Source organism: Pseudochaenichthys georgianus, chromosome 20 (assembly GCF_902827115.2).
Source record: "Pseudochaenichthys georgianus chromosome 20, fPseGeo1.2, whole genome shotgun sequence".
In the NCBI taxonomy this organism is placed as follows: domain Eukaryota; kingdom Metazoa; phylum Chordata; class Actinopteri; order Perciformes; family Channichthyidae; genus Pseudochaenichthys; species Pseudochaenichthys georgianus.
In genome coordinates, this window is record NC_047522.1 from 12,794,456 (window position 1) to 12,802,227 (window position 7,772).

General features: G+C 40.3%; 1 long non-coding RNA gene across 1 annotated transcript; it reads right to left on the bottom strand.

The window, feature by feature from the left end:
• Positions 1 to 2,197: 2,197 nt before the first annotated feature.
• On the bottom strand, positions 2,198 to 2,907 carry LOC139435910 (uncharacterized). Its single transcript, XR_011645122.1, has 3 exons — positions 2,786 to 2,907; positions 2,336 to 2,391; positions 2,198 to 2,216 (listed from the first exon to the last, which is right to left on the bottom strand). It is a non-coding gene; the product is annotated as an uncharacterized lncRNA (long non-coding RNA).
• Positions 2,908 to 7,772: the final 4,865 nt, after the last annotated feature.

Below are 7,772 nucleotides of genomic sequence, written 5' to 3' on the forward strand. Positions count from 1 at the left end.
TAACATTTTTCTGCATGTCAAAATGAAAGACAGCCCACACACCTATCAATCATCAAACCGTGGGGTCTTAATTCATTACGTGTTGATTTCTATCAGCGGGGATTACTTCAGGAAAGTCGACAGAGGGGGGGGGGGGCGGCGGCGGCTAGTGGAGTACTTCGTGACCACAGAGTGTGAACGTTGTGATCAACTGTTTTAGGGGGGGGAAGTCTCCCTCCGCAGCCGGTTGGCGTAGTTTTGGCACAATTCCGTTGTACAGACCGACGTTAACAGCAGCACTGTCTGTGCACACGGAGACCGACTCTGTCGTCCGGTGATCGAACCGCCTTCTGGAAAAGCTATGTCGGTACGCAAATGCAATTTGTGACACAAGTGACGGTACGCATTTCAGATTAAGCACATAACCTGCGTACCAGTTAGTTATGTGCACCCCTGTGTACCAGAGCCATATTATTACTATTATATGGCTCTGCCCTGTACTACAGCAAGAGTATTCTCCGTCGGGACTTCCTGCAACAACACCACGCCGTTATCAAAGATGTTCTATTGAGAAGACGATCACTACGTGACAAAAGTTTTCAAAACCTTGGCTACTGAAATCAATCTTACTAACTGCTGTCTGTGCAATTTACTCCGCGAGAGTTGGCAGACTTTATTTTGCTTACTTTAACATCATTGTTCATGGTGGGGCTAAGCCATTTCTTGGTATGGGTGTAGCCTACCCCAGCCATACCCTGGCGCTGCCACTAGTGGCACGTATGGGGCGGGCCATTCTGCACATGCGTTAAATGCGTTAAATATTTTAACGCAATTAATTAAAAAAATTAATTACCACCGTTAACGCGATAATTTTGACAGCACTAATATTTATATAGTCTTAAAGGTCACATGTCATGGCCATTTCCACTGATCATAATTCCATTGTTGAGGTCTACTAGAATAGATTTATACTGTGCAATTTTCCAAACTCACATTGGTTTCGCATATGCATCTCTGTAAAGTATGTGTATTCACTCTCTCCACTAAACGGCTCGCTGCAGCTCTTGCCCCCCCCCCTCCCTGTGAGCCCAGTGTGCTCCGATTGGTCGGGACCAGCGCCATATAGATAGAAGAGTTACGACACCGGAAGTCCAAAAACGGTTATCGTCACGTGGTTCATGTAGACGAGGATCGTTCCCCGGAAGTTCATGGCGGGCAATGTGAATGCATTGATAACAGGAGATAGAACTACGATTTTTGTTAATTATTAGTGAATAAAGGTTTTGATTTGCAATATTTATACAACAAATCGATATGTGTATGTATTTACATCAATATATTTTAAAAAATAAAATCGAATTTGCTAATATTAAGTGATAATATTAGGATTAGTGTGAACAACTTGTTTACATGTTACTAACAGTGCCTTGTTAAAGAGCCTGTTGCTGTTTATTTATAGCTTTGAATTCTTTCAAACCAATATTATCTTCTTAAACTTGTATGGTAGTCAGGAGCATCACTTTCTAATGTTTATTGATACATTTAGAGGGAGGGGATCTAAAGTAATGCTTTAAAATTCAGATTGGATTCATTTCTACCATTTCCTTAAATTCATGGTAGTTTCAGTAATCCCCTGGTAATTGAGGACACAAGTTATCTAAATGACTAATGTCATCTTTATGGCTTTCAGAAAGGACAGGAGACCGACAGGTGGCTATCAAAGGACTAGCAGCAGCAGCAGCAGCAGGACTAGCAGCATATGATGATAATGATGATGTTAAATGTGTTGTTTTAGGAACATCCATTGCAAATACATGGAATTCAATAAACATTGAATAGCATATCATGCAGTTTGTCGGTGCCTTTTCCTCCGTGTTGTCCTGGTTTGCTGTGCTGCCTCCTAGTAGCCACCATGGTTTGATGTGCTGCCTGGGGATGCTCAAATCGCTCAGAGAAAGGAGTACGAATGTACGGCTTCCCCACTGACACAGAGCGGAGGAAAAAATGGCTGGCTCAAGTCAGCAGGAGCAATTTCACGACCAACAGCAACAAAATATGTGATGTAATTATATACAAACACTGCATTTGCACTTTTTCACAAAACGAAAACCACACCATTGGGAAAGCTTAATGTTTTGTTTAATACAAAAAAACAGGGAAAGGCTTGAAAAACACTGAGAGTTGAGACTCAGGGTGCAGGTATTCAGGCTCCATTGAATCCCCCTCTGGTTCTTGTGCTGAAAGAGGGAGTAACAGACAGGAGAAAGGGTTATACACACACAGCACACCTATTGGATGGGAAATGCCTTGGGGAGATAAGGTGTTTACTTATATAAAACAGTAGTATTAAACGTACCTTGTGTTTTCACTCTCACTTAAGTCCCTCTCCCTTTGCCATCAATCCAGAATCAGCTGAGCTGCAACATTATACAGACAGGTAATAATCAAAAGAATCACAAGGACACAATATGGCTCTGCTAAAAACACTCACTCTTACACGCACCAAAGTTATATTTATCTAATATTTAACTCCCTCCACCCCCGCATACAATCCCGTTTAGAAGCCCCTCTTCTCTAATTCAACATGTTGGACGAAATGACATTAAGAGAACGGAATTTACAATTTAAAGGCTGTTCAACGTGTGTTGCTAACTTGCTTCGGTATGCTAGCTTAATCTGTTATCTGTAAACGTTCCCTAAATCTACTAATTTAGGGATAATCCACTGACATCCTTTAATACACATGTTCATTTGAATCAGATGTACTGATAATATCCGCAATATAAATCTTTAAACTTCTTCTTACCTTTAAAAGTCCGTCACGAATGGTGTATTATGCTGCAACTCCACAGCTCTGCCAGCCTTGGCGCTAACTTCCGGGGAACGATTGAGAGGCTCCACGATCCGCCATTGCTGTAAAAAAGTGGTCCATTGGAGTGAACGGAGATGTCGTAACTCTTCTATTAAATAGCTCTGGTCGGGACCAGTCGGGAGGTTGTGAATCGCGCTAAGCTCCGTGGAGCTGTGATTTCCTTGTTTAGTGATACACAGCGAAACACAGCCAAACTCACCCTGAGCACACACAAAGTCACAGTCGAAGTAAAAACAATAAGTGTGGCTTGATATTGAGTAAGAAAAAGGTTGATAAACGCTGTGAGAATGGGTCTGCAGAGAGAATTTGGCTGCGATCCCAACTGTCTGTTATCAGCCTGCAGCGAGGGAGGAGAAATCAGCTGAGCTGCATGCACTGAGTGTGTGAGGAAGTCCGTGGATTGGTCAATTTGGACCAATCAGCGGGGGCTTAACGTAACGGCTGTGCGGACATAACGTAACGACTCCACGGATTGGTCCATTTCGTTCCGTGGACCACATGACATCATGATGTACCCGGAAGAATCAAATGGACAGTGACGTATCTCCAACGAGGCGTTTTGGGGAGATATTTTCTGTTTTAGAGTTTTACTCCCTACATGGTGTACTTTGAGGGTTTTGACTCTGCACACCGTTTACATGCATAAAAACCTTCATAACACACAAGGGGACGGGTAATAACCGGAAAAGCATGACATGTCACCTTTAAAGTTACCACCGGCCCTTTGAGAGCAACCATCATTCAAATGTGGCCCACGATGAAATTGAGTTTGACACCCCTGCTCTAGTCACATACTCAAGACAGAGAATCCCAGTACTAGGGAAACTGCATTTACTTGCATTACATGACGGAAATACTGCCTCAGCTACTCTTTTCATTGTGAAGTCAGGTTCAATACTGCTGGGCCTGGACCTGTTTGAGGCACTGGAAATGATCATCGTGAGAAACAGAGTGGTACTGAAGTCAGAGCAGACAGTCAGAGAGATAACAACCCCACCTGCAACTCCTACTACACCGACACCTACTTCATCTGCACCTGTTAATACAGCTTTACCTATGGGCTGTGTTAGGAACGTTGTACACAAAGTAAAAGTGAAAGATGATGTGAAGCCTGTTCAGCAGAAATTGAGTAGGCTTCCGTTCTCAGTCAGAGATGCTGTTTCTGCAGAGTTAAAGCGCCTTCTTGATGCTGACATCATTGAAAAAATAGATGCCTCTCCCTGGGTATAACCGATCATTGTGATTCAACGAAAGAACTCATCTAAAATAAGGATGTGTACAGACCTCAGGGAGCCTAACAAGGCCGTTATAATGGATTGCTACCCCATTCCACACATGGAGGAGCTCTTCTCAGAACAGCTACCATATTCTCAACCCTCGACCTGGCTAATGCATACTACCAGCTTTCACTGCATGAGGACAGCAGAGATCTGACTGCTTGCATTACTCACGAGGGACTCTTCACTTCACTCTACAAGCGAGTTTGCTATGGGCTAGCATCAGCACCCTCAACGTTTCAGAAGATGATGTCCATGGTGCTGAAAGATTTACCTGGAGTGCAGGCATATCTGGATGATATCATCGTTTACTCCTCATGAAGCATGAAACCCGCCTGAAAGCTGTACTGTACCGACTGGAGGAAGCTGGAAAACCTGTTAAGCCCCACGACACTGTGTCTCAGGGGGATCTTAATATTTAAGAACCTATTAATGTGTTATACCAGATTAACGGGATAAAAGTACCCTTATTACTTATCGCTGCACATACAAGATATCCGATTAAAGCTGAGGTTCCACAGATTATTTAGGTATATAGTATCATCACTGAGTCATCCGAACTCGGACATCACAACACGTACCTTTACGGAGCTTCTAGGGAGATCGTCTCACCGTAGCTGTCAATCTGATCAAAAAACGTGTTCAATGGCATTAAAACGAGAAACAACGCGGCTGAATCGGTTAATCCATAGGTTTTTAACATCTCTGTATACAAAAACATTTCATTTATAATCCATAATTCCATTTTTATGTAAACATCGGAGAGCAAAAGTTAGCTGCTAATGGTAGCCACCAGAGTGGCTGCTGCTTCTGGTCTTGGCTATGCAGCAGTCTAACACCCACACATTACCAAATAAGGACTTTGTGGGAGTTCCGCTCGATTCCATTGGCTCTGACGGTTAGAAAGAGATGTCACATGTCAAAATCCAGCAAGGGGGGCCAGAGATATGAAAAATCCACCCAAATGGCCCCAGAAGAGGTTTTTTGTTGCTAAATCTGTCTAAAAAGGTCAAATATCACTTGTTTTGCATCAATCTTAATACAGGGTACTTAATATATGTTTTACTTTGGATTCCTAAAGCTTTTAGTCTACTAACCCATCATCCAAGGTTAGTTTTCACTATAAGTACACAATATATTTTGGACGGACACTATAATTTAGTTCAATCTGAATTTTCTTTAAAATAAAAAACTTCTATATTGAATCTGACTTTTCTACATCCAACTCACAGGTTTATTATTACTTTGAGAAAAAAGATTATTAATTTAACCCTTTTAGAAGGTAATATATGGTCATTTGTTCTGGGAATGTCATTTTCGAGCCTGAAACCTGAAAAACAGGCTCGGGGCTTAACAGGTCTTAACACAGATAAATGCAAATTCTACCAGGACAAACTAACGTATCTAGGACACAGCATAAGCAAGGAAGTTCTGCTGCCAAACGATGACCACATTGCAGCTATTCAGGATGCTCCATCACCCAGTGATCCAGTGACTCTCAGGTGTTTTCTTGGCCTAACATCGTAGTACTCCAAGTTCATACAGAACCATGCAACTGTGGTGGAACATAATAGAATATAATATGTCCCAGCTTTGGTGTGCATTGAAACATGAGCCCAACCCATAATTATTTGATAAATAATGTTTTTCAGGGGTCTGAGGGAGGGCTCTTAAGTGATCTACCCTGTTAATTTAGGATAAGGGTGGTAGGATGTGAAATGTATTGCAGGGGGGCTGAGGGGGCTTTGCATGACCAGCACATACACCTCAGGGAACTACTGTAAGTTCACTAACCCTCTCTTCCATTGGTTACATTTTTATCTTTGGGATGATGGCTCCATAATGATCTTTAACTGATGGGGTTAGGGAACAGGAGCACTAGCACAAAAGCCCCAAATAATATGATATTTTTATTGACTTAATTGTTGGCTTTTTATGTTTTTGTATTTTCAACTAATTCAACCTGTACTTTGTAATCATTATCTATCTTACTTTATTGGGAAGTTTTATTTGGTTCCAGCTCCCATAGCCAGCTCCCCAATAAGAACACAGGGCCAATTCCAAAGACTAATTAAAAGGGTTTCCAAAACATTAAAACTGCAAAAAGACACTGTAATGTCCAAATACTCATTGCTCCACATGTGGACACATATATCGTAAATATGTGTGATATTAAACTTAAGCTGCAGCTTCAATCCTCTGTCGTGGTCTACATGGATGTGTTCAGGCACAAAAAAAAAAACCTCTTGTAAGCTGTCTGTTTTTAAATAAAGCTTCAAATCAGCAACATAAAATAAGGCAAATTACGCATATCCATCCACCACTGGCACATCCCGTCTGCAGCCTTGAAAAAAAACTCTGTTCAATAATTCAAAGTGGTTTTGCAGGGATAAAAATACATTGCTATATGACTTCTCAGTTGCTTTCTTTAACCTGTGGGATATTTACACTTCAAACATGTCTACCTTCCAACATCCGTTATTCCTGGCAGGGTTGGGTTTTCTGAGCCCCTTGAAGAATATAAGGCAGAGCTGTTTGGATCATCCACCCTCCCTCTGGATGTATGTAGTGCCAAATATCATGTTCAAAAAAGTGAAAAAATTGTAAACAATATGTTTTTGGAATTGCAAAGGATAATTAGTTAGATAATAACAGGCCTATTACTTAATCTAACCTAACATTGCTTATCAAATGACAATCCAACCTGTTCTACTGATATTTTGTACTGCATACATATTTATCAGATATCATATGCCTAAAATGTCAACCAAGTTTCCATAGGAATACAAGAGGTGACAGTATTAGTAGTTAATATCACTACTCTGATGCCTTTATCGCTCTCAGAAGAGCCATTACAGGTAGAATCTGAAATGGCAATGGAGTATAACATTGCCATTATTCACCTTTGAATGCAGTCAGTGAGGAATTTCAATTCATCCGGCAGAGGTGCAGTTGTCTCACATTTTAACGGGAGTGAATTGTTAGTCTATTTGAGACAACGGTAATGACTTCACAAATGGCTGAATAAAAAAAGAGTAATCTATTCTCCGGAACTTATTTTTTCCCTCTGTTTCAACTACACGTGGAACGCTATTTACCTGGGTGTTTTGTTTCTATTTGAAATATCCATTCATAACACACTTTGAAATATAAGTATGAGAGTAGGCCTGTCACATTTTGTTGGACGATACATTTTCCTGGAAATGATTGCGATAAACGATAATATTGTCTGCACCATTGTAAGCCCATGTTAGACCACTGACATAATGATAATATATAATAATAATATTTCAAGTACATCATTTTTTATTGAACATTCAACATTGCAAATTAAATGTGAAATAATATTTAAATATATAAATTATATATAATAAATAAAACAAATTAATAAAATTATAAACAATTTATTAAATAAATCACACACAACCAAAACAATAAATTAAATAGACTCAGGATGGAAACAAGAGCTCTCTTTTCGCCAAAACACGCAATTGCATTTGTGAAAATCAGTGTTGTGCTAGTTACTGAAAACCAGTAACTAGTTACCATTACTAGTTACTTCATTTCAAAAGTAACTCAGTTACTTTACTGATTACTTACACCAGAAAGTAATGCGTTACTGTGAAAAGTAACGTTTTAGTTAC